The following is a 27087-nucleotide window of genomic DNA, read 5'->3' as shown; positions in this document are numbered from 1 at the left end:
TGCACCCAGGCCTCTAGTCACTGCAGTCAAACTCCAGAGGCAAGCACCACGTTGTGCGCATGTGCGACCTTGTGAGCTTGCATCACCTTGTATGCATCTGGCTTACATGGGACCTCGCGACTTCAACATGGGTCCTCAGGCCTTGTAGGCAAGCGCCTTAACTACTAAGCCATCTCTCCAGACCTCAAATTCTTCTTCTTGTGGCTCAATGCAAGTGTTTCCCAGCTGGGCCACAGAGAGGCTGCGGTTAAGAGGAAACAGGAGGTTTCATACAGCTGGGACGTTCACTCACCTGTGCTCCAAGAGGCGCCTTGGCACACTCTGCAGCTAAAGACAAGCTGGAGGCCAATGGCTACAGCCCTGGTGACACTCTTCACAGGATGGAAGTGTGCATCCTTCAAGGAAAGAAGCACAGGCACTGGAGAGAGAAGAGAGCCGGAGAAGATGAACAGCACGTGGGGAGGGCCTCGCTGTGTAGACTAAGAACCGGAGGTGAGGAACAGCACGAGGAAAGGCCTCGCTGTGTAGATTAAGAAGTGGAGGTGAGGAAAAGCATGAGAAAGGGCCTTGATATGTAGATCCAGAGAAGTGGAGGTGAGGAACAGCATGTGAGAGCACCTTGCTGTGCAGACAAAGAGAAGCGGAGATGAGGAAGAGCACATGGGAGGCCACGCTGTGTAGATCCAGAGAAGCAGAGATGAGAAACAGCATGTGGCAGGGCCTCGCTGTGCAAAGCCAGAGATGCAAAGATGAGGAACGGCCCATGGGAGCGCCTCGCTGTGTAGATCCAGAGAAGCGGAGATGAGGAACACCTCGAGGGAGGTCCCTGCTGGGCAGATCCACAGAAGGGGAGATGAGGAACAGCACATAGGAGGGCCTCGATGAGCAGACACGGAGAATAAGAGATGAGGAACAGCACGTGGGAGCATCTCGCTGTGCAGATGCAGAGAAGCGGACATGAGGAACAGCATGAGGGAGGCCTCGCTGTGCAGATCCAGAGAATCGGACATGAGGAACAGCACGTGGGATGCATTGCTGTGTAGATCAGAGAAGCAGAGATGAGGAACAGCCTATGGGAGGCCTCTCCGTGTAGATCTGGAGTAGTGGAGTTTAGGATCTGCCCGTGGGAGGCCTCGCTGTGCAGATCTAGAGTAACGGAGACGCAGAGCTTCACGTGGGAGGCCTCGCCGTGCAGAATGCGGGGAAGCGGAGATGAGGATCCGCCCGTGGGAGGCCTCTCAGTGTAGATCCAGAGAAGCGGAGATAAGGATCCGCCCGTGGGAGGCCTCGCTGCGCAGACCCAAGGTGCCCCCTACCCGGCTGTCCTGCTCCGTACGCGCCCGCTCCTTCTTCACTCCTGTGGCCGGGAGCAGGACAGGACTACTGTCATCCCCACACCGCTGCAGAAGCTTGAGCCTGCCTCTTCCTTCTCCTCCTGTCTTCCTCTTTCTCTCTTCCATTATCCTCCCTTCCTTCTCCATAATCAGTAGTCATGACCATGTTTGTCTTCTCGTTTACAAAGATCTTTCAGGCAGGTTCCACCACTTCATCTTCATAGCAGACATGTGGTTGTATTACTGTAATATCTCAATTTAGCAATACAGGATATGGCAATAAATTGGGGTGCTAAAAAGGCAGGAGGAGCATGAGTTGGAGGCCAGCCTGGGCTATGTGCTAAGCGCTTTTCAATAAAAAACAGTAATTGTAACAATAAAATATCACAACTTTAGAAGTGAATAAGTTGAGATTTAGAGAATTTAAATTATGTGGTGTAGTTACATAGTTGATAGGTAATAGATTTGGATTTTCTTTGTTTTTAACATTATTATTATTATTATTATTATTATTATTATTATCTGTGCTGCTGATGACAGATGCAAAGACTTACATATTCTGGGCAAATGCTCTACCTGTCTACATCCTTAGCTCCTGGAATTGGAATCTTTTAGTCTAAACATCAGTGTTTTGCCATTAGGTTTCATAAAATGTTGTGCCATTGATGTTTAATTCACAGCTATGTTTTAATTTATAGCATCTAATTTGACATGTTAAAAACTTTACTTATTGGGGTCTAGGGCTGGGCTCAGTCGATCCATGCAGCACTCACTACTCAAGTCTGAGTGCCCAAGTTTGGGCTCCCAGACCCTGCATAAAAAGCAAAAAGCCTTGATGGACTTCCGACATCTTGGTGCGCTGGTGGTGAGATGAGAGGTGGAGACCAGAGGATTTCCCAGAAGCGCAAGGGAAGCACAGCAAAGAACAGTAGCTCTGAGGGCCACAGAGAGAGAACCCTGCCTCTTATCAGGTGGGGTGACAAGGACCCAGCCGGCAAGCCTGTGCCTGTCCTTTCTCTCATGCTCTCTCACACAAAATAAAACAAAAAAATAAAACTAAAAAAATAAAAACTTACACTTGGGGCTGGAGAGATGGCTTAGCAGTTAAGGCGCTTGCCTGAGAAGCCTAAGGACCCAGGTTCAACTTCTCAGAACTCAGGTAAGCCAGACGTACCTGGTGGTGCATGCATCTGGAGTTCGTTTGCAGTGACTAGAGGCTCCAGCATGCTTATTCTCTCTCTCTCTCTAGTATATATATAATGTAAGGCCTTAAATATATATATTTTGTTTATTCATTTAATGTGGTGATTAGGATCAAACCCAGGGTGTTGTGCAATGCCAACATCCACAGCTCCAAAGGTTTTAAGAAACTCTCTTAGAGCAACAAGCTTGGACTGCTCTGGACAGAAAGCCCGTTAGGACTCTCTTGTTCACAAGAGTTACCAGTGTCGTTTGCCTTGCCCTGCTGGCTTAGCTTTCTCTTGGTGCGGTCTTCTTAGGTCAGGGAGTGAGAGCAGAGCAGAGTTTGTCTCATACATGCCTGGCATGAGATGACTGAGTGCTCCATCAGAGCTTGTTTAATGAGTGAGTGATTCAAAGTAAGAAGCTATCAGTTGCCACTGCTTGCTGTTTCTGGCTGCCGGGTTTTGCTCTTTATACACACGGGCTCATTCCATTTTTGCCATTCCCACAAAAGTCCCATGAGGCATCACTATTACCATTTTTTTGTGTTTTTTTTTTTAAATATATATATATATATAAGAGAAAGAGGGAGAGAGAGAGAGAATGGGTATGCCAGGGCCTCTAGACACTGCAGACAAACTCCAGACACATGCGCCCCCTTGTGCACCTGGCTAACGTGCGTCCCAGAGAGTTGAACCAGGATCCTTTGGCTTTGCAGGCAAACGCCTTAAGCAGTAAGCCATTTCTCCAGCCCCTTTTGTCTTTTCTTTTTTTTTTTTTTTTGAGACACAGCGAGAGAATTGGCACGCCAAGGCCTCCAGCACTGCAACGGAACTCCAGATGCGCTCTCCACCTTGTGCACATGTGCGATCTTGCACGCTTGCATCACCTTGTGTGTTTGGCTTATGTGGGACTTGGAGGGTCGGACATGGGTCCTTAGGCTTTACAGGCAAGCACCTTAACCGCTAAGCCATATCTTCAGCCCCCCTTATTTTGAGGTAGGGTGTCTAGCTTGGGCTGACCTAGAATTCACAATGCAGTCTCAGGGTGGCCTCAAACTCACCCTCCTTTTAAATCTTGGCAAGCAGAGGCTTGGAGAGATTAAGAGGTCATCTGGGAGGGTAAGCAGCATAGCCGAGAGGTGAGATAGGTCGTCGCCCGCACACCCTGTTCCTGGACCCTGCTTCTGGCCTGTGCAGCTTACCTGTGCCTTGGGGGTGGAGACAGGAAGGTCCACTTGCCTTGGAAGGCCTGAGGCTCCAGTATGCTGGGTCTAGCCCAGCCCAAAAGCTTTCAGAAATCTCTTCTCTAGCTCTCTCTTTCCTGTCTGTCACAGCCTCCTGGGTTGGTTGTAAAGCTCAAACGCTGGTGACTGGCTGGTGGGGGCTTTGTCGTTCTGATGAACTCCCTCGGTCTTTGCTTAAAGATGTTGCTGATGTGTTCAACAGTGACTCCTGCTCCTTAGCCCCTGGTCCTGGTTAAGGAAGCTCTACGAGGCCCCCTCTGCTGAGTCTGGCAGGGACCACCTAGACCCATCACCTTGCTGTGGAGGGTGTTTCCACTTAACTCTTTAGCCTTGGGCCTAGCCTACACATTTCACCTTTGCTCTTCTCACCCGGGTTGGGGAAGGGAGAGAGAAACACTTTTGACCTCTGCATAGTCCCATCTGAATTCCTCAGATATTTTGTCCTATGAAATAAAAAAAAAAAAAAAATAGGTCTGCTCTGCCCTTTGCCCCAGCAGCTCAGCTCATTCTTTTCTTTTCATTTTGCTCATGAAAAACGTGGTGTCAGAGCCGGGTGTGGTGGTGCATGCCTTTAATCCCAGCACTTGGGAGGCAGAGGTAGGAGGATCGCCATGAGTTTGAGGCCAGCCTGAGACTATACAGTGAATTCCATATCAGCCTGGGCTAGAGTAAGACCCTACCTCAGAAAAACCAAAATAAAATAAAATAAAAACGCGGTGTACAGGTGTGCCTGACCACACACAGCTGTTTACCCAGGAATCAAACTCAGGGGAATTGGGCCCTCTCAGGTCCTCAAGCTTAGATTTCAAGCACTCTTACCCAGTGACCCACCTCCCCAACGCCTCTTTTTATTTTTTATTATTTATTTGAAAGAAAATGAAATAGGCAGGCAGATAGAAAAAGAGAGAATGGGCACACCAGGGCCTCTAGCCGCTGCAAATGAACTCCAGATGCCACCATGTTCTGGTTTACGTGGGTTCTGGGGAGTTGAACCTAGATCCTCAGACTTTGCGGGCAAGTGTTTTAACCTCTAAGCCATCTCTACAGAGCCGCCCCCCTTTTTTCCTTGGTCTAATGGCAAACCTTGTCTCCAGCGGCCTGGCTAGAGGAGGAGCCTCTCGGGGTGGATCTGGTTTTCCAGCCTAAAGGTGTGCAGAGTGCTTCAGCTCTGCCCCTGCACGGATCTGTGAGGCGCCGACTTCTTCCATCAACCATGGATCTGTAAGCTTCAAATCCCGTCGTCCCATAAACTGTGTCTGGTTTGAAGGTTCATCACAGCAGCGTGGAGCTGACCAAGACACCACGTCAGCACTTGGACTAGAGTTTGGATCTCTAGCACCCAAGTAAATACCAGGCGGGTGTGTTGGCCATCTATAATCCCTGCCCTTAGGACGTGGAGACAGAGGATGATAAAGGTAGAGCTGGCTGGCTAGACTCGTGCCATCGATGGAGTCTGTGTTCAGATGAGGAACCCTTCCTAGGAAAACAATCTATAGAGCAATTGAGGAAGACACCTGATGTCTGCCTTTGGCCTCTGTGTGCATGCACAGTCCCATCCACCCATCGCACACACAAAGGGATTCTACATACGGGGTATACTCAAAAGAGTTGAGGGCTGGAGAGATGGCTCAGGGGTTAAGGTGTTTGTCTGCAAAGCCTAATGAACAGGTTCAGTTCACCAGTACCCATGTAAAGCCAGGTACACAAAGTGGTGCATGTATCTGGAGTTTGTTTGCAGTGGCAGGGGCCCTGGCATGCCCATCCTCTCTTTCTCTCTCTCCTCTTTCCCTTTTTGCTTACAAGTAAATATGTAAATAATATACTTTTTTAAAGTTGAAGTTGGGATTCTGTTTCTCTTATTTCTTTATGAAAAGTAGTCCCCCACATACAAAACTTCCTGTTGATGAAAAAGAAGATAAGTAAGTCTCATAAAGTGATGGGAACAACAGTTATAGGAGGCCCACTCGTGATTTTTTTAAAATTTTTTATTCATTTATCTATTTTATTTAACAGAGAGAAAGAGGGAGACAGAGAGACACAGAGAGAGAATGGGCACACCAGGGCCTCCAGCCTCTGCAAACGAACTCCAGATGTGTGCGCCCCCTAGTGCATCTGGCTCACATGGGTCCTGGGGAATTGAACCTGGGTCCTTTGGCTTTACAGGCAAACGCTTTAACTGCTAAGCCATCCCTCCAGCCCTCCACTCGTGAATTTTTCATCTGGGAATATAGTTACATTAACCTGGAATGATAGTTATAACCAAACATCTTTTCCTAATGGTTCATAAATGCAAGGAGAACTGATTATATGAACTTTTGTTTTTCAGAAAAAAAATCTAATTGTATTAATGGTCCCCCATGTTTCCATGGAATCGTGTTAGTTTTTGCTCCTTGAATTAAGAGAAAAAGCCACTAAATGCCAAAAAGTTCAGCTATTACTGTTCTGAATCAATGGTTCCTTGGACCAGTTAGTGAGAGCTAATGTTGCAGTACATTCTCCCTTCACACAGGGGAGCAGCACAGTTTGCTTCTACATACAAGCACGCATGAGTAGAAGGAAAAATAGAGTCCCAGAATAGATTTTATTCATTTATCTATCATCTATTTATTTAATTTTTTATTTATTAGAGAGAGAGAAGAATGGATTCACCAGGGACTCTAGCCATTGCAAACTTCAGGTGCATGTGCCACCATGTGCATCTGGCTTACGTGGGTTCTGTGGCATCAAACCTGGGTTCTTAGGCTTCACAGGCAAGCGCCTTAACTGCTAAGCCAGCTCTCCAGCCTCTCATCTATTTATTTGAGACAGGGTCTCACATAGCCTAGGTAGGTCCGGGCTTTGAACTCACCTCTAACTACTGATTCTTCGGCCACCATCTCCCAGGTGCTGGAATCACGGGCATGAATCACCATACCTGATTCTGTATGGTGCTGGGGCTCAAACCCAGGGCTCTGCGCCCACTAGGCAAGCTCTCTACCAACTGAGCGCCACTCTCAGTCCACAGGCTGAGTCCTTCTCCTACATTAGCAAAACCTCCTGGCGCATCTCCTCGTGTCCCCTTGCTTGGCAGTTCTTGGTGCTAATGGCTTGGCAGAGAGAAGGCTTTCCTGTCACAAAACAGGACTCGGTTGTGGTCCTGTCTGCTTCCAGCTCTTCTCTGGCCACCTCCTGCCGAGGGCGGTGCCCAGGCCCCCGCTGCAGGGGCAACCTGTTCGGGAAGCACATTTTAAAGACGGATTCTGTGTTTTAATGGTCAGTTAATAGCTGGCTACCAACTGTCTCCGCTCTCTGCCTGGGGACAGGAATGCCAGCCTTATTAAATATTGAGGGGTTGTCATTACTGAGGGATCTGCAACAGCAGGCTATCTGCATATTGAGAAAACAGCAAGTCTACATTCTTCACAACAGCTACTCCAGGTCCAGAGACAGACTAATGTTTGTCTGACTAAAGGTCCGTGAAAATGCAGGCTTTGTCTTGGCGATCTACTTTGTTGCTTTTTTCTTCCCTGAGAATGAACATGTCCAAAACCAAGCTTGCTTATGGAAAGAGAAGTGACAAATAAACAAACCTTTGAAAAATCATGCTACATGCTTATTCTCAAGCTGGCTGTTTTGGAAAATGTCCCAAATGTTTAAAATCCTAGCTTGCATGTTGGTACAAGAAAATGTATTTAATAAGGTTACTTTAAGCCACTTAGAAATTAAGTATGGGGTAGATAAGTTGTAATGGGATAAAAAATGATGGACTATTAGTAATTACCTTGAAATCTCAATAATTGGAAAATTATAAACTCCAACGTTTCCAACAATACAGGCTGAAACTCAGCCGTGCATAAACATGCCGCCCGAAGACTGGGATCCCGCTCAGTGGTAGAACACATGCTTAAGCTGTACAAGATTCTGGTTCAATCTATATGAAAGGCAGGAAGGATGGAAAGAAGAAAGGAAAAGAAGGAGTGAAAGAAGGGAGGGAAGAAGGAAGGGAAAGAGAGAGAGAAGGAGGAAGGAAGGGAAAGGAAGGAAGGAGAGGAAAAGAAGGAAGAAAGGGAGAGGGAGAGTAAGAGTGAGGCAGAGAGGAGAGAAATCTAAAGGAAGAGAAAAGGGGAAGGATGGAAAGGCAACAGAAGGGAGAGAGGAAAAAGAGAAGAAAGAAAAACAGGAGAAAGGAAGGGAAGAAGGAAGGAGAAAAGAGAAAGGAGGACAGAATGAATGTGTATACAATCACATAGCGATTCCCTATAAACCTGTGTGCTCACAGTACAACCAAGACGTAAACCTGTGTGCCAAAGTCTGGTGAGGAGTGTCACGTAGGTTTAGACCACGGGTCCATCTGTCACCTTAGCCAGTTTCTGACCAAAACAAGAATCTTTATTCCCCTAAGAAGTCACTGGAAAAAAAAAAGCTGACTTGCAGCCCGAGTGTGCATGGCATACTTGCAGGATGTGTGTGACTACCTCACTAATGAGCTCCAGTAGCCTTGGCTGATCTTCCAGACACTTTTATTTCTTTATTTAATATTTATATTTATTTAGTTTGAGAGGGGGTCACCAGTCCTCTTGCCTCTGCCAACAAACTCCACACACACACACCACTACTTTGTGCATCTGGCTTTATGTGGGCACAGGAGAATTGAACCTGGGCCATTAGGCTTTGCAAGCAAGTGCCTTTAGTTCCTGAGCTATATCCCGGGCACTCCTGATGCTTTCAGACAAATTGGAGAGTATGAGGGGCTCTGGCGCCATGTTTCCTTGACTCTCATCTCCCTGTACTGTGAGCACACAGGTTTATGTCTTGGTTGTTCTGTGAGCACACAGGTTTACGTCTTGGTTGTTCTGTGAGCACACAGGTTTACGTCTTGTTTGGACTGCGAGCACACAGGTTTACGTCTTGGTTGTTGTGTGAGCACACAGTTTATGTCTTGTTTGTACTGCGAGCACACAGGTTTACGTCTTGGTTGTTCTGTGAGCACACAGGTTTACGTCTTGGTTGTTGTGTGAGCACACAGGTTTACGTCTTGTTTGTTCTGTGAGCACACGGGTTTATGTCTTGGTTGTACTGTGAGCACACAGGTTTATGTCTTGGTTGTACTGTGAGCACACAGGTTTACGTCTTGGTTGTTCTGTGAGCACACAGGTTTACGTCTTGGTTGTAATGTGAGCACACAGGTTTATGTCTTGGTTGTTCTGTGAGCACACAGGTTTACGTCTTGGTTGTACTGTGAGCACACAGGTTTACGTCTTGGTTGTACTGTGAGCGCACAGGTTTACGTCTTGGTTGCACTGTGAGCACACAGGTTTACATCCTGGTGTTCTGTGAGCACACAGGTTTACGTCTTGGTTGCACTGTGAGCACACAGGTTTATGTCTTGGTTGTACTGTGAGCACACAGGTTTATGTCTTGTTTGTTCTGTGAGCACACAGGTTTACGTCTTGGTTGTACTGTGAGCACACAGGTTTACGTCCTGGTTGTACTGTGAGCACACAGGTTTACGTCTTGGTTCCACTGTGAGCACACAGGTTTACATCCTGGTTGTTTTGTGAGCACACGGGTAGAGCGCTGTTTTTGAGCTGTGTTACACACACGAGACGATTGTGGCCCTGTGCACTTCAGTCTGTGTCACACCCTTCAGTTCCCTTCTGCCAGTGACCCTCGCATTCATGAGAATCCTTTTCTCATAGACAGAGTGACGCAGACCAATGTTCTGAGGGTTATCCAGTGATGCCCTTCCACCTCTAAAGGCTGGTGTGTGTGAGTTGTGAGGTGCTGTGCCCGTTTAGGTTTGGGGGTGTTGTGCACATAGGTGTACATGTATGCAGAGGTCAGAGGACACCTTCTGACATCCTTGTTCAGGAATACTGTCCACCCTTATTGAGACAGTATCTCTCACTGGCCCGGAGTGAACCACGTAGGCTAGACTGGCTGGCCGAAGACTTCCAGTGATCAGCCTGTGTCCACCTCCCCAGCACTGGAATCACAAACATGAGCTACCATGCCTGGCGAATCTTTTCTGTTGATTTGTTTTTCAAGGTAGGGTCTTGCTCTAGCCCAGACTGGCCTGGAATTCACTATGTAGTCTCAGGGTGGCCTCAAAATCACAGCAATCCCCAGCCTCCCCAGTGCTGGGATTAAAGGTGTACGCCCCCACACCTGGTGCCTGGGAGACTTTTCTGTGTTGACTCTAGGGACAGAACTCAGGTCTTCACACCTGACCCTTTCCTGAGACACATTTAGAACTCTTGTTTTCACGTCTCACTGTTGTTTGTGTATTCCGTTGACCTATTTCCTGCCTGTTCATTCCTGTGCCATTGCTGGTGGTTTTTTTTTTGTTTTGTTTTGTTTTTTTTTCACATTCTCCCTCCTGCCTGGGTCCGCACTTTCTGTATTACCGGGCAGGGACTATGCTATCATGCACAGAATGTCCTAGCAGGGCAAAGGTCACAGAGTGTGCCCCAGGCCTGTAGTTCCTCAGCAGCACTTGCCTCGGGTCCTCACCTCTCTGGCTGTCATTGGCTCCAGATATGTGAGAAAGGCTTTGAGGAGTTGACAGAAAACCAGTCCAGTTCAGTGTCTCAGCTCCTCTGTCAAAAATTTCTGCTTTGGGCTGGAGAGATGGCTTAGAGGTAAAGCGCTTGCCTATGAAGCCTAAGGACCCTGGTTCAAGGCTAGAATCCCCAGGACCCACGTCAGCCAGATGCACAAGTGGGCGCACACATCTGGAGTCTGTTTGCAAAGTGGCGGGAGGCCCTGGTGCGCCCATTTTCTCTCTCTCTCTCTCTACCTGCCTCTTTCTCTCTCTGTCTATCGCTCTCAAATAAATAATAAAAATAAAAACTTTAAAAAAATTTCTGCTTTTACCTATGTAAATATATGTATTCCGTGAGACGTTATTTTCAGGCAGGGGAAAGAATTCCTAACCACTACAAACGTTTTTGAACTTTCTATACAAATGATTTTAATATCTTAGTTGACAACCCCATGACTTTAGTTGCCAAAGACAAGCAGAAATCATACAAAGACAAAAAATTGTACACTATAATTTCATCCCCCCTACTTTTCACTAAATGCTCAAAAGTCAAGAAGAGATGAGTTGTAATAGCTAAGTGGGTCAGTGACTATGTTGCTAATGTTTTCTTATATTTTATTTAATTTTTTGCAAGCAGAGAGTTACAAAGAGAGAGAGTGTGTGTATGGGTGTACCAGGGCTTCTAGCCACTGCAAAATGAAGGCTAGATGCATGGATCACTTTGTGCATCTGGCTTTACATGGATACTGGGGAATCAAACTCAGGTTGTTAGACTTTGCAGGCAAGTGCCTTAACCACTGAGCAATCTCTCCAGCCCATCTAAAGATTTTTGTTCTTAGGGATGGGAAGATGGTTCAGTTAGTAAAGTTCTGAGGACCTGAGTTTAGATTCCCAGCACCCATGTAAATGCCAAATAGACATGTAGAATCCAGATGTACAGACAAGGGCCAGCTGGGTAGCTATTCTGAATTGGAGAGCTTAAGGTTCAAGTGAGAGATCCTATCTGAATAAACAAAACAGTGTAATCCAACAAGACTCTTGACACCAACCCCTGTGCTACACACACACACACACACACACACACACACACACACACACACTCACACATGTAGCTATAAGTATGTGAACATGAATACACACATGTGCTCATACCACACACAGATATTTTTGTCTTATATAAATGAAAAATTAATAGCTGTGTTCATCAGTGTGGTAATACTGGGGGATTTCTTCAAGAGATGAAGAAAGTGGGTTCAAGTTCTGGGCCATCCCTATGTCACTTGACTACTTCCAGCTTTGATGTCCCCTGACTCAGCCCGCCTCACAGGGTCACGGAGATAAGAATAGCTGATGGAAACGTACCTGGAAGCTATGGCAGCTATAAAAATGTTAATTCTTGTTTAAGGATTATTATTATTATTATTATTTTGTTTGTTTGTTTTATCAAGGTAGGGTCTCACTCTAGCCCAGGCTGACCTGGAATTCACTATGTAATGTCAGGGTATCCTCGAACTCTTGGTGATCCTCCTACCTCTGCCTCCCAAGTGCTGAGATTAAAGGCAGTGAGCCACCAGGATTATTCTCAAGTATTGATATGGTGCCAACAAATATGTCTGATTGCTGTTTGCCCATCATTAACTTCCCAGACTTTTGGGCATTTCTCTCCATTACACCCCCGTGGTAAGGATGTCTCTGGAGTTGATTCCACAGACAGGTCTCTGGCGAACAAAGAGAAGATGGCTCTGTGCGTGCGTGTGTGTGTGTGTGTGTGTATATGTGTGTGTGTGTGTGTGTGTGTGTGTGTGTGTGTGTGTGTGTGTGTGGTTATTGTCATTGCTGTCCAGGCGGACAAATGGGTTTAGGTCCAGACTTCCCCCTGCATTATTAATGAAAAATTTCATATCACCTGAGGCTAACCTAGTTCCTTTTACAAGTCTTTGGCAACTAACAACCTCTCTGCCAGCTGAAGAGAAGTCTGCCAAGCCGACCCTCCTCCTCTCTCTCCTTCCCTTAAGAAACACTTTAGCATATCGAGCACACGACTGCTTCAAATTAGGCTGCAAAAAGACTGTGATAAATAAGTAAGTGTCTCCCTCCACAGATTGCCACTTGTTTAGGGACTAAAGTATCGATCTTTGAATGTTGCTGAGATTTCGATGTGGGTTAATTAAACATTTACATACATGTGCAGAACAATCTATCGTGCGGTACAATAATGCGTACTTTAATCAGGAACCGTCGGTGTTTGTGTTTGCTCTCTCTATGTTAATTGGCACCACGCTGGCTCCAGCTTACGTATTTGGCTAGATGGGGGGGAAATAGACGTGGTGTTTTAAATATTTTAATTAGGACCAGCAGTTCCCGGCTCCCTCATTTCTCATTGGACTGTTTTTCATGCATGAATAAATTAGCCAGCGTGGAAGTACTCTGTAGAAAGTGGTCGCCCTCTGGCCATAAAAAGAGTCCTGTTCATTAATACTTTAATGAAATTAGCTGTGAGCAAAATATTGTTCCTTTTAACTGTGTTCTAATTTCTTAATTTTAATTAGGCACATAATTGTAGGGTGCTGAAATGATCTTCGTGTTCAGCAACCGAAGTTCCATCATCAGAGCCCGTGGCGGAGCTCGGCGCGCTGCCTGCGCTGTCCAGCAGGACGTTTTCCACCCAGCTCTGCTTCCTGCTCAGCCAAAGGATTAGCGGTCCGCCGACTGGCTTTCCCTTACAGTTTGCGTCTCCTTGGGCCCCGTGTAAAGACCTCCCTGCCTTGGGCTGAGGAGATGGCTGGGGCAGTGAAAGGGACTTGCTGCACACCTGCTGTCCTGGGTTCAATTCCCCTGTAGTCACATGAAGCCAGATGTACAAAGTGGTGCGCGTGTCTGGATTTTGTATACAGTGGTAGGAGGCCCTAGAATCCCCATTCTACCTTTCTCTTTCTTGCTCTCTCAAATAAAGAAATAAATAAAAATACCTTAAAATAAAAAAATAAAAGGCTGAAGAGATGGCTCAGCAGTTAAGATGCTTGTGCGCAAAGCCGAATGACTCAGGTTCGATTCCCCAGTACCTACATGAAGTCAGATGCACAGACTGGAGCACGCTTCTGGAGTTCATTTGCAGCAGCTGGAGGCCATGGTGTGTCCATTTTCTATGCTCTCTTCTATTTCTCTCTCTCCCTCTCTGCTTACAAATAAATAAATAAAATACATTTTTAAAGGCAATAAGAATATTAAACTAATAATAGTAATTTGAAGACTTGGTGTGGCAGCACAAGCCTTTAATCTCATCCCTGAGGAGCCAGAAGTAGGAGGATGGCCATGAGTTCGAGGCCATCCCGAGACTACATAGTGAATTTCAGGTGAGCCTGGGCTAGAGTGAGACCCTACCTCGAAAAACAAAAAAACAAGTAACAATTTTAATAATAACAAACAAATAAATAAATAAAAGAAACAGAAAATTTAAGTGAGAAACTGAAAGCCTATACAAGTTGCTTCACATTATTACCTAAATTCAGACTGACAGTTATCATGACATGAGTTTGGTCTGTATGATCCAGCAATACAGAAATATGGAAAAATCACTGGGTAATTGTTCACGGCATTCTCACCACACCCTCAATGTAACATGTATACTGGACTAATGGTATTTCAGTGAAATGAAAGCCAAGTTGCTTAATTAAATATACTGTAGATATTAAGAAAATATACATGCAGAGTCTGGAAAGATGGCTCAGTGGTTAAGGCACTTGCCTGAAAAGCCTAATGAACTGGGTTCAATTACCCAGTACCCACATAAAGCTAGATGCACAAAATGGTGCATGCATCTGGAGTTTGTTTACAGTGATTGGAGGCCCTGGTGTGTCCATATTCACTTTTTCTCTCTCTCTGCTTACAAATAATAGATAAAATATTAAAAATAAGTATAGGTGGATATTTTGTAGGTCCATCAAAAAGTTGCATATTTGGGCCTGGAGGGATGGCTCAGCAGTTAAGGCATTTGCTTGCAAAGCCAAAGTATCCTGGTTCGATTCCCCAGGACCCATGCAAACCAGATGCACAAGGTGGCGCATGCATCTGGGGTTCATTTGCAGTGGCTGGAGGCCCTGATGCACCCATTCTCTCTGTTTCTCTCTCTCTCTCTCTCTCTCTGACTCTCTCAAATAAATAAGACTTACTTAAAAAATAAAAAATTTGCCGGGTGTGGTGGTACATGCCTTTAATCCCAGCACTTGGGAGGCAGAGGTAGGAGGATTGCTGTAAATTCAGGGCCACACTGAAACTACATAGTGAAATCCAGGTCAGCCTGGACTAGAGTGAGACCCTACCTCACAAAAACAAAACAAAACAAAATTTAAAAAGTTGCATATTTGATCTGATATGCAAAAATCAGATATAAAATTATAACTCTCTTATAGGCTTCCAGGAAGGTTTAGTTGAGATAAACATAGACAAGAAACACGAAAGGGGCCTGAGATAACTGTGTTGGCGTTCCAAGTAGTGGTGCCTGAATACAGGCAGCCATTCTATGAATGGTAAAGATTTCCACGTTATTTTATAGTATGTGCAAAGCTCTCCTGCCTATGGCCACAGTTAAATTGAATAAGATATTTTTCATAGAGTGAGACAAATGTTACCCCACCCATCTCCCCCTTACCCCCACTTTTTAAAAAATTTGGTGCTCAGAATGAAACCCGGAGCCTTACCATAGTAGGCAAGTACTCTACCACTGGTCTATAGTTACAGGTTCCCTATCCATTTCCTTTAAAAAATAATAATACTTTCATGAAAGAGAATTGCATCAGTTACTTTCGCATTGCTGGGGCTAAATATCTGACCAGAAGGACCTTATGGAAGGCAAAGGTTACAGTTACATCGTGGGTGGGGAAATCGTGGCTGGAGCAGAGAGCTGGGTCCCACTTCCACATCAGCTGGGAGCAAGTAGAGAGATCGACCTGAGTGTGGCAAGAGAAGGTGGGCTGCGACAGCCTCCCCCAGTGACATACTTCCTGCCGCAAGGCTCCACCTCCACAACCTGCCTGGGGATTAAACATTCAAACACATGAGGCTATAGGCTAGTTAAAAAAAATTACTTTCTTTATTTGCAAGCAGAGAGCGAGAGAAGAGTGGCAGATAGACAGACTGAGCACATCAGGGCCTCCAGACACTGCAAATGAAGTCCAGCTGTATGCGTCATTTTGTGCATCTACCTTTACACGGATGCTGGGGAGTTGAACTAAGATTCTTAGGCTTTGCAGGCAAGCATCTTAACCATACACTTAAGGGGACATTTTACATTTAAAACCACCACAGATGTCAATAATATCCACTGATTAGAGGCCGATCACAGCTTTGTACAGCAGAAACATTAAATTTTGCTAATCTTTCAAAGTGAGCATTATTTATAATGAGAACAGGAGCCATAAATAAAATTATAAAGCCAGGCACTCAGGAGGCAGAGGTAGGAGGATTGCTGCTATTTCAGGCCAGCCTGGGACTACAAAATGAGTCCCAGATCAGCTTAGGCTAGAGAGCCACTACCTCAGAAAAAAAAAAAAATTAAAAAAATTACAAATTCTTAACCCCACAAATATAAAATTAGGAAAATAATAGTATTTAATCAATTAATTGTCTGACAGTCTTCCTCTCATTTTTATTGCGCCCTTTGAACTTTAACTTTTTTTTTTTTTTTTTTTTTTGAGGTAGGGTCTCGCTCTAGCTCAGGCTGTCCTGGAATTCACTATGTAGTCTCAGGGTGGCCTTGACCTCATGGAGATCCTCCTACCTCTGCTTCCCCAGTGCTGGGATTAAAGGCGTGTGCCACCATACCTGGTACCTTTTAACTTTAATTTTTAACTTCAGATGAAATGACAATGTTTCCTATGTAGAGTTTTCTAAATTATCTTTTACCAAGTAAATATCTTTTCTTGAACTTTTAGAAAAGTATTTATTAAGTTGAGAGTAAGAGAAAGAAACAGAGAGAAAGAGAGAGAGAGAGAATGGGTGTGCCAGGGCCTCCAGCCACTGCAAATGAACTCCGGATGCGTGTGCCACTTTGTGCATCTGGCTTATGTTGCTCTTAGGAAATTGAACCTAGGTCCTTTGGCTTTGCAGGCAAGCGCCATAACTGCTGAGCCATCTCTCCAGCCTTTATTACTTGGGTGCTGGGGATCAAGTCAAATCAGGCCCCTTCAGGGCCTCATGCTTGTGTAGCAAGAACTCTTCCCTGCTGAGCCATCTCCCCAGCACTCCCCACATTTTTATCCTTAATAGTTAAAATTCATGAAGCTTCATGGCACACACAGAAATACTCATATTTTTATTGACAACTTCCATGATTGTAAACAATATCCCATGGTAATACCCTCCCTCCCCCCACTTTCCCCTTTGAAACTCCACTCTCCATCATATCCCCTCCCCCTCTCAATCAGTCTCTCGTTTATTTTGATGTCATCATCTTTTCCTCCTCTTATGATGGTCTTGTGTAGGTAGTGTCAGGCACTGTGAGGTCATGGATATCCAGGCCATTTTGTGTCTGGAGGAGCATGTTGTAAGGAGTCCTACCCTTCCTTTGGCTCTTACATTCTTTCCGCCACCTCTTCCGCAATGGACCTTGAGCCTTAGAAGGTGTGGTAGAGATAAGAAATACTCATTTTGGGTAATAATGCTTATGAGGTCTTTCCCTTCAGACAACAATAGTTATGATAGATTCACATTGCAAGGTTTTCCTCCAAAGAAAACAAATCAATGCGTTTATAATTGTCTGTGATGAGTTATGTGCTATGCCTTCACCAGAAAGAGTGGCGTTTTCATTAGAAATCAGTGGAAAGTGTGCAGGTTTTCATGTCTGATAACGGAAGTAATTTTTCCAGGACCACACATGACTTTCTTTGCAACCTTCTTCCTTCTTCCAATGCCCACTGCGTTTGTGTCTTGATCTTTGGTGAGGCACGTCGAGTCATGCCACCACACCGGCTGACCGGCACCATGGGCAGGAGGCGTCATTTTGCTATTGGTCCTGCACCGAAAGGACAGTGACCAGTTCTCTCCGTACCGACACTCAATGTGTCCCTAACTTCCGACTCTGATCCCCACATGACCACGGTATCTCCAGTGCTGATAGGACGGAAGGGAGACAGTGTGGGAGGAGACAACCACCTCAGCCAAGTATAGTTAAAGTATGGTGCTGATACAAAGTACATAACCATGTGGACGTTCCAGTGGACCCCGCACAGGACTCTGGAAGGGCGCGGCCCAGTGAGGGGTCCTGGCGGGAACTGCTCCTCAAATTCTACAGATCTGTGCTTTCGCTTGCTTTAGGTTTTGTGGTCACTCCACTTTGAGGTTTTCAGTTGTATCATCATTGACACGCAGTGTATTCATTTTTAACATCTGTGCGTTGTTACATGTAATGGAATTGCCAGGTTTTAAAATGGAATTAATTTTTAAGGGTAACATATGAAGCAACGGGGTTCATTATGGCGTCTTCACCCTTCGGCGTTCTTGCTTGCTCCCCTCGCCCACTGCCCCTCCCGGCGCTCCTCTCCCCTCCAGCTCATTCCCTTTCTCCCCTTCTGTTGCCCTGTTAAAGGCACCCTACACGTTTCCCGCCTCCCTTAAGATCTTTAAAGAAACATTCTATTAGCATATATTAATGAATTTGCTGCACGTTGTAATGGGTTTCACTATGATTTATACACGCATACATTTGTTCATTTTCAAGCCCACAGCACTTCTCTTGTCCCCCCTCCTCCCCCAGCAGCCCCTTCCTTTGCCTACCCAGTCTCCCTTCATTGGCATGTCTTTTTTTTTCACTTCTTTCTCTTCCCCTTCCCCCTTCCTCCCTCCCTCCCTTTCTTCCTTCCTTCCTCCCTCCTTCCTTTCCCTTTCCCTTTTCTCTTCCCTTCCCTTCCTTTCCCCTCCCCTCTCTTTCCTTTCTGTGACCCAGTGTGTTCTAGGCTTGTCTCCAGTAGCATGGGTGGGAGTTATTTACAGGAGCCCAAGCACCTTACCAGTGGCTGCACCACTGAAGAAAACAAGCACTAGCTTCCCAGAGATCCTCTGGGATGGGGGGGACCTCACAACCCCCCCACTTTAGATCTTGAGGTTACCATTGTTGATTTTTACGTTTCTCTTTATGGCACTTCGGTTACTTGCAATTTTGCCCCTGTCTGTAGTACTGAGGGAGCTCCTCACGGTGCCTCCTTGGTACATGTGCAAGAGGACTCGCAAAGAGGACGTGAGCATAAGGACGCTGTGCTGTAAGGGTTAAAGGAACTCATTCAGAAAACACTTAGAGCAGGGCTGGAGAGATGGCTTAGCGGTTAAGGCGCTTGCCTATAAAGCCAAAGGACCCAGGTTCAACTCCCCAGGACCCACGTTAGCCAGATGCAAAAGGTGGTGCATGTGTCTGGAGTTCGTTTGCAGTGGCTGGAGGTCCTGGTGCATTCATTCTCTCTCTCTCTCTCTCCCTCCCTCCCTCTCTTTCTCAAATAAATAAAAATAATTATTTAAAGAAAACACTTAGAGCAAAGTTAGGCACATAGTAACCCCATATGAAGGCTTCACAATTCGTTTTAAAGTATATGTTATTAAGTTTATTTAGGGAGAAATCACAAATTGTGGCATTCAGAAAACACGCTGTTATGTGGAAACACTGCATAGTTTATAAGGTTTGTTTAAGAGAAATTAAGGTGGGCTGGAGAGATGGCTTAGCAATTAGGTCACTTCCCTATAAAGCCAAAGAACCCAAGTTTGATTCTCCAGGACCTGCATAAGCCAGATGCACAAGGTGGCACATGTGTCTGGAGTTTGTTTGCAATGGCTAGATGCCCTGGCGTGCCTATTCTTTCTCTCTCTGCCTCTCCATCTTTCTCTCTCTCTCAGATAAATAAAAATAAAAAAAAAAAAGAAGCTGGGCGTGGTGGCATACTCCTTTAATCCCAGCACTCGGGAGGCACAGGTAGGAGGATCACTGTGAGTTTGAGGCCACCCTGAGACTACATAGGGAATTCCAGGTCAGCCTGAGCTAGAGTGACACTCTACCTCAAAAAAACAAAAAATAAATAAGTAAAGAGAAATTTAGAAAACTGGAGTAGAGCTTCAAGAATGTAGAAGGGAGTAAGCTAATCTTTTAAGGAAACATTGAGGTAGAGCCACAAGCACATGGGAAAGAGTTAAACTGAGGCTTTCAGGGAAAATATCAAAACAGAAAGCAAGAAACGCCGAGGAGAAATGAGTCACGAAGAGAGCTAGCTCATGGTTATCCCAAGTTGAAGGAAGCCACCCAGGCAGCAGGCCTAGAGTTAGAAAAAGCATCCACGTGGCAGCTCAGAGACCGGAGGAAAGCCATGTATGTGATTAAGGTGAGAAGTCACCCCAAACTCCAAAGCAGGGGCGAGCAAAAGAACCATCCAACCCGAGACACAGTATTCCAGGGCTAATCAGTTGTGTTTTGTTTTGTTTTGTTTTTGTGAACAGAGAGAAAGACAACATGGGTGTACCAGGGCCTTTGCCACTGCAAACAAACTCCAGACGCATGCACCACTTTGCGCATTTGGGTTTTCTGGGTACTGTGGAATGGAACCTTGGGCCGGCGGGCTTTAACCACTGAGCCATCTCTCCAGCCCCATTCAGCATTCTCTGAGGCAGTCAAGTCACTTTGTAGAATTGTACCACAAATGAGAGCTGCTGCCATCCTGGCTCACGCTCTACGTTTGGCTCTTTAAAAGGTTCTGGCGTTCCAGGGGTATGAAGAGAAATCCCATCGCCATTTCAATTTGCATTTTGCTGATTATGGCTGAAGTTTAACATTTTTCCTGTTTGGGGGCCATTTGAGGTTTGTCCTTTGTAAATTACTTGTTTATCCCCTTTGCTTGTTTTTTTTTTTTTTTTTTATCCTCTCCTCTTGTGAATTCACAGTTTTCCATGTCCTGCATCTTCATTTTGATGCTCCGGCTTGTCTTTCTGGGACGGGTCGAGCCCAGGGCTGGCACTCGGCCACTGAGCTGCATCACTGTCCCCACGTTCCTTTCCCACCAGCTCTATGCTCCCTAGTCTGTAACTTGGCTTCTACAATTCCACTTTGGATGTTTCTATCAGGCAGAAGTGTTAATGTATTCAAATTCACCAAGCTCCTTCAACGTAATTAGTCTTCTTGTTTCTTTGAAAAACCTCTGCTATATCTTTAGGTCCTAAATATATTGTCTCCTACATATTTTTTGAACACTTTAGAAGTTTGTTTTTCCTCATGTTCAGTTTTGAATAGGCTTAAGTTTTGTACATCATATGGATTATGATATAAATAGGTATTTTATGTTTCCCATGTGGATAGCTGGGAATTCTAGAACCATTTAGTGACTATTCTGTCCTTTTTCATTTAGTATGTGGTCATGGCTGTAAGTCAAGTTATCATTTATGCGCTGTGTGTGGCCAGTTTCTGGAATGTCTGTCCTGCTTCATTGCTAGAGTTCTTTATCCCCGAACCACAGCACACTCCCTCCTTCCTGCCTGCCTTTCTTCCTTCCTTCCTTCCTTCCTTCTTCCTTCCTTTCTTCCTTCCTTCCTCCTTCCTTCCTTCCTCCCTCCCTCCCTCCCTCCCTTCTTTCCTCTCTCTCTCTCTCCCTCCCTCTCTCTTCTTTCTTTCTTTTTTTATTATTTTGTTTTGTTTTCAAGGTAGGGTCTTGCTCTAGCCCAGGCTGACCTGGAATTCACTATGTATTCTCAGGGTGGCCTTGAACTCATGGCAATCCTCCTACTCTGCTTCCCGAGTGCTGGAATTAAAGGCATACGCCACCATGCCTGGCTTCTTTCTTTTTGTCTTTCTTTCTCTCTTTCTTTCTTCCTTCCTTCTTTCTTTCTTTCTCCCTTCCTTCTTTCTTTCTTTCTCTCTCTTCCTTCTTTTTTCTTTCTCTCTCTTCCTTTCTTTCTCTTGTTCTTTCTTTTTTCTCTCTTCTTTCTTTCTTTCCTTCTTTCATGTGTGTGTGTTGTATGCATTCACGCTATGCCCGTGAACTTGCTTGCTGCAGGGTGCACTTGCTTGTGGCGGCCTGAGCTAAATGTTGGGTGACCTACTCCATTGCTCTCCTGCCTATTCTTATTTGAGCTGGGGTCTCTTACTGATCCTAGGCTTGCTGGTTTGTTTGTTTGCCTTTTTCCATGAGCTCCAGCCATTATCAGGTCTCTGCTCCCCTACAAAACTAAGGTTACAGATGAACGTGCACATGCCTAGCTATCTATGGAGAGCCCAGAGATGGAACTGGAACAGCCTCGAAGGCCTCCTCAGACCCCCATGCGTGCACAGGAAACCCTCTTAACTACTGAGCCATCTCTCTGGGCCTGTTCCTTTTTAAATATTTTCTTTCATTTTTTTTTATTGACAACTTCCATAATTATAGACATTAAACCCTGGTAATTCCCTCCCTCCCCCACTTTCCCCTTTGCAACTCCACACTCCATCATATCCCCTCCCCCTCTCCATCAGTCTTTTATTTTGATGTCATCATCTTCTCCTCCTCTTATGATGGTCTTGTGTAGGTAGTGTCAGGCACTGTGAGGTCATGGATATCCAGGTCATTTTGTGTCTGGAGGAGCACGTTGTAAAGAGTCCTACCCTTCCTTTGGCTCTTACATTCTTTCTGCCACCTCTTCCACAATGGACCCTGAGCCTTGGAAGGTGTGATAGAGATGTTTCAGTGCTGGGCACTCCTCTGTCACTTCTTCTCAGCACTATGGTGCCTTCTGAGTCATCCCAAAGGTCACCGCCATCTGACAAGAGAAGCTTCTCTAACCAAAAGTGAGAGGAGCATTCGTGTATGGGTGTGAACATTAAGAAGAGTGTTCACTGGGCATGAATATTTCTTAAATGTGTGTGTATGGGCCCATGTGCTATGGCACACGTGTGGAGGTTGAAGGACAATTTTGAGGTGTCTGTGCTCCACCTTCTTCGAGTCAGCGTCTCTTGCCACTGTAAGCACACTGCCGCGCCACAGAGAGTCACAGGGGCTGAGGCCCCACCGCTGCTGTGACAGGCGTGTGGGGGTCAGAGGCCTGTCCCACTTTGCATCTGGCTTTACGTGGTGCTGGGAATTGAACCCAGGCCACAGGCTTTGCAAGCAAGAGCCTTTAACCCCTGGGCCAGCCTTCATAGCACACTTGCTTAGGTTAAGGAGAGGCCCTTAGAGCCTCAATTTCCAATATGTCTTCAAAGCTGGTAATAAGGTGAGTTACCTTGTCTTTAAAATTCTTTACAATTTTGTCAGCTACTTCATGACCCTTAATTTCCCAGTAGGTTTGGAGTCAATTTCTCCAGTCACACACACATAGACATGGCCACACACACACACACACACACATACACTCACACTCACACTTACCCCTATAGGACTTTGAAGTTAGAAATAAATTTAAGTGACATATTAGTGATATATACATTGTATGTCTTTTCATTCATTTGAATTTTTAACACTATTTTACTTTTATTTACTTGAGAGAGGGAAAGAGGGAGAAAGAGAGAGAATGGGTACTCCAGAGCTTCCAGCCACTGAAAATGAACTCCAGATGTATGCACCACCTTGTGCATCTGGCTTACGTGGGTCCTGGGGAATCAAACCGAGGTCCTTTGGCTTCATAGGCAACTGCCTTAACTGCTAAGCCATCTCTCCAGCCCTCGTTTTAATTTTTAATATTTATTTATTTTAAAGAAAGAGAGAGTGAGAATGGGATGCCAGAGCCTCCTCCTGCTGCAAACGAACTGCAGTTGCGTGCACTTTGTGCATCTGCTTTCTGTGGGAATTGAACCCAGGCTTCCGGCTTTGCACGCAAGTGCCTTTAACAAGTGAGCAACCTCTCCAGCACATAATTTAGATCTTCTTTTCTGTCTTTTAGTAGTTTTCCAGGGAAATTCTCCCCAAGCCAAAACCAGAAAAGCATATCCGAGAGTTTCCAGCAATGCAGAATCTTAAGTAGGAGGGAACTGTTGGAAACTCTCGGATATGCTTTTCTGGCTATTTTGGTTTGGGGCCACCATCTCTGCCACACGTTTCTATGGACTTCTGTGCCTCACGGACGTGACTCAGCCAAACCATGATGCCTGAGCGTGCCATGGGACTTCTGCGCCAACGGACAGTCTCAGCAGTTCCCACAGGAGGAAGATGACGAAGCCACACTGTGGTCACGTTCCTAACGACACTGGGTTGAGACCCGACGGCTACAGTGGCAGAGAGTAAAGGCAGTCCTCGCTCTGGATTCTGCCTTTCTTTCAGCAGCTAGATTCACATTAGTTTACAATTAAAAACAAAACAAAATGAGGCTCACTATGACTCGGGAGTAATTTTCTGCTTTTTTTTTTTTTTTTTCAGATTGCTTCTACAAACAAGAGTGCTAAGAAATTTGTGATTTCCACCAGAAATCGGGTTTTTGCTATATTAACAGTTTAAACTAGAATGTGCTGTATGGTCCAGTAACATGTGGTGATAGAGGGAATGTTTATTTATTTATTTATTTATTTTACCAGTGGTCATTCTTCCACCCTTCTGGACACTAGATGGAAGGACCAGGATCACATGACTTCAAAGTCATCATTCATCACTGGGCCAAATAATGACTTCTGATTGAGCACTATGTATTGATGGAAATAATTGGACAAAAACAATTTCGAGATTGTCAAAATACAGGGGAAAGGGCTATCTAACATCTATCTATCTACCTATCTACCCACCTATCATCTATGTATCTATTGCCTTATCTATCCACTTCTCTCACGATTCAGAAATTGACCTAACAGTATGGGGAGATAGCTAGGTGGTCAAAGACACTTGCTTGTTAAACTGACTGGCTGGACCAGGGCATGGTTTTGTTTATAACACGAGGAGACAGCCGTTCTTCCCAGCAGAACAGTTAGGTGCAAACACTTTGGAAAGCGTTTTCTGTGGCTTCAGGCCTGTTGGCTCAAATGATAGTGCTGCTTTATTTCTTAAGAATTTGAAGAAACATGATATTTGTTAGATATGTGTTTTGGTGTGCTAATGGCTTTTATTATTTTACTTCACACAAGTTGTAAGTATGAAAGTGAACATGGGACTATTTCAGTGGAATCATCCTAGATCCCCATGATGTGATGGTTGGATACTGAACATGTCCATATACGTAATGAAATTTTACTCGGCTATGAAGAAAAAAGAAGTTACAGAATTTATGGGAAAGTGGATGAAATTGGAAAAAAAAAATCATACTAAGTGAGGTAACCCAGACCCAGAAAAACAAAAACTGCATGTTCTTTTGAAAGACCCCCAGAGGGAGACCTTCACTCAAGTCTCGAGATAGCATGCACCCAAAGACACACAGGAGACCAAACTTGCTGCAAAAGCATGAGGCTTTATTCGGGAAACCAGAGCTCTGGGGTCGACACGTATCTCATGCAGGAGACAGAGGAGTCGACCCTGAGCCCTATTGGGTGTTTCTTTTTATAGGGTTTTTAGCAAGGAAGGGAAAGGGGAGGGGGTTTCACAAGGGTATTTGCAAAGCTTGTACAGTTATGTCTACATATCTTATTTGTGCATAACCAGAGTTTAAGTCCTTGGTCAGGCTGTCTTGGGAAACTATTTTATTATTTTGGTTTTTCTCAAAACTGTATTTTTGTTTTTCCTCTTCCTGGGACACAAAGTTTAGGTTGACCTGACCAACCCGTATCTTGGGCCACCTGCAGCCTATCTTTTAGCCTATTTTTGATTTACTCCTTTCTGAATATACAGTTCAGGCTGTCCCCCAGCTGTAGCAACCAGCTGTTTCTTTACTAAGTTTACTTTAAAATTTTCTATCCTGCCTTTCACTTTCTTATATGACGTTCCTAACTTTTGTTTGTTTATTTTTTACTTTTGTTTTTTTTGAGGTAGGGTCTCACTCTAGCCCAGGCTGATCTGGAATTCACTATATAGTCTCAGTCTGGCCTGGAACGCATGCTGATCCTCCTACCTCTGCCTCATGAGAGCTGGGATTAAAGGTGTGCACCACACCTGGCTTTTTTTTATTTTTTTAAATTTATTTACTTAAGACAGAGAGACAGAAAGAGTTGGTACAGCCATTGTGGAAAACAGTGTGGAGGTTTCTCAAAAAGCAATAATGTATCACTTCTTAGCCTTTTGGCTAGGGTCAAGTGTAAAACACTAATAATAGAGCCACCCAGCTACAGCACCCCCGTTCATGTACCCTGAACTTTCTACACTCTACCTCAGAGATACTTGCTCAGCCATGTTTATTGCCATTCTATTCACAATAGTTAGGAAATGGAAACAGCCTAGATACCCATGAAGATGTGGAAAACATACACAATGGAGTTTTAGTCAGCTCTGAAAAGAAAGAAAGAAAAAATTAAGAAAGAAAGAAGGAAGGAAGGAAGGAAGGAAGGAAGGAAGGAAGGAAGGAAGGAAGGAAGGGAGGAAGGGAACTGAAATGTGTAGGGAAAACGATGAAACTGGAGCAGTGCCTTTTTCAGGGGAACCCAAAGTGGACAAGTTCAAATCTCATGCACCTGTTTAAACTGAAACACACATTTCACTCTCTTTCACTAGAGAACTTTCAGAGATTTTTCCATTTGATTCATATAGAAAATTGAACACTTAAAAGTATCTCCTCTTTCCTTTTCCCCTCGAAATGTTTTGAAATCTCTGAAAGGAAGAAGAAACAGCAGCGATGTTCTTAACTTCTGGCACTTGCCGGCATCTCGGTTTCACAGTTGCACGTAGTGCGCGCCAGGGCCGCCATTCCCGCGCCTGCATCCTGCCCACGGCCGCGAAGAGCGCTTCGGTGCGCCTCCTCTCTCTCCCAATGTCTCTCTAGGAAGCTCGGCTGTCCCCTATGTGACATTCCGTGGGAGATGGTTTTTCCAAAAGCCATCGAGTCTTCATTTCAAACAGAAAGGCCTGGATGTGTGTAACAAGTCCTCAGAAGCAGGCTCACTGTGGTTTATGCCATTAATCACTTTTGCTGATCGAACTGCAGTCTCCGTGCTAATTGCTACCTCCCACGGGATCTCACTAAAATGAGATATAGCTGAGAGAAAACAAGGGGACCAAATCGGCGGAGGTGGCATTTTTAACATCTTGTAAAGCATATTTTAAAGTGTGTTGTAGTCATAACCGTAAGTTGGCAGAGGTAGGAACTGTTCGTTAATGAATCACTGATGTGAGAGAGAGTCTGTCACCTGGGAGAAATCAACTTGTCTCTCTCCACTGACTGGCACTGCTGATCCCAGGACACAGATTCCACTTCACCATTGCTACTGGCAAAATCAAGCGGAGAATTCAGTAATTAAGATTTCAAGTTCTATACCTGTTCAGTTAACCTCATAGTGGAAATAACACCGCTTGCCTTCACCCCGCAGCCATTCTTCCTAGCCTGCGCCTTGTGCTGTCTCTAGCCGGTGTTGGCAGCAGACACTCGGAGAAACTTCCAGTGAGGAGCTTGAGCTTGGACCCATCCTCCCAGTCTGCCTTCCCCTGACGTTTTCAAATTTCTCCTGCTTTCCCGTCTGTCACCCCAGCATCCATGTCGGGGGGCCAGGATTACAGAAGACTGCCACGGCTTTCAGCTTGCTACCTGGGGTCTGGGGAGCGAACTCGGGTACTCAGCCCTGAGTGGTGAGTGCTTTATGCACTGAGCTAGCTCCCGGCCTCCTTTTATTCTTTGTGAGATACACTGTCATGATGTAAGGCAACAGACTCCTAAGTGTACCTTAATGCCCCATTCTGCGCGTTGCCTCCTCTGGCAGCGCTGGAAACCCCATCCTACTCTGAAGATCAATTTTTAAATCTCAC

This window comes from Jaculus jaculus, chromosome 10 (genome assembly GCF_020740685.1).
Source record: "Jaculus jaculus isolate mJacJac1 chromosome 10, mJacJac1.mat.Y.cur, whole genome shotgun sequence".
Classification (NCBI taxonomy): Eukaryota; Metazoa; Chordata; class Mammalia; order Rodentia; family Dipodidae; genus Jaculus; species Jaculus jaculus.
This window is presented reverse-complemented; position numbering follows the sequence as displayed.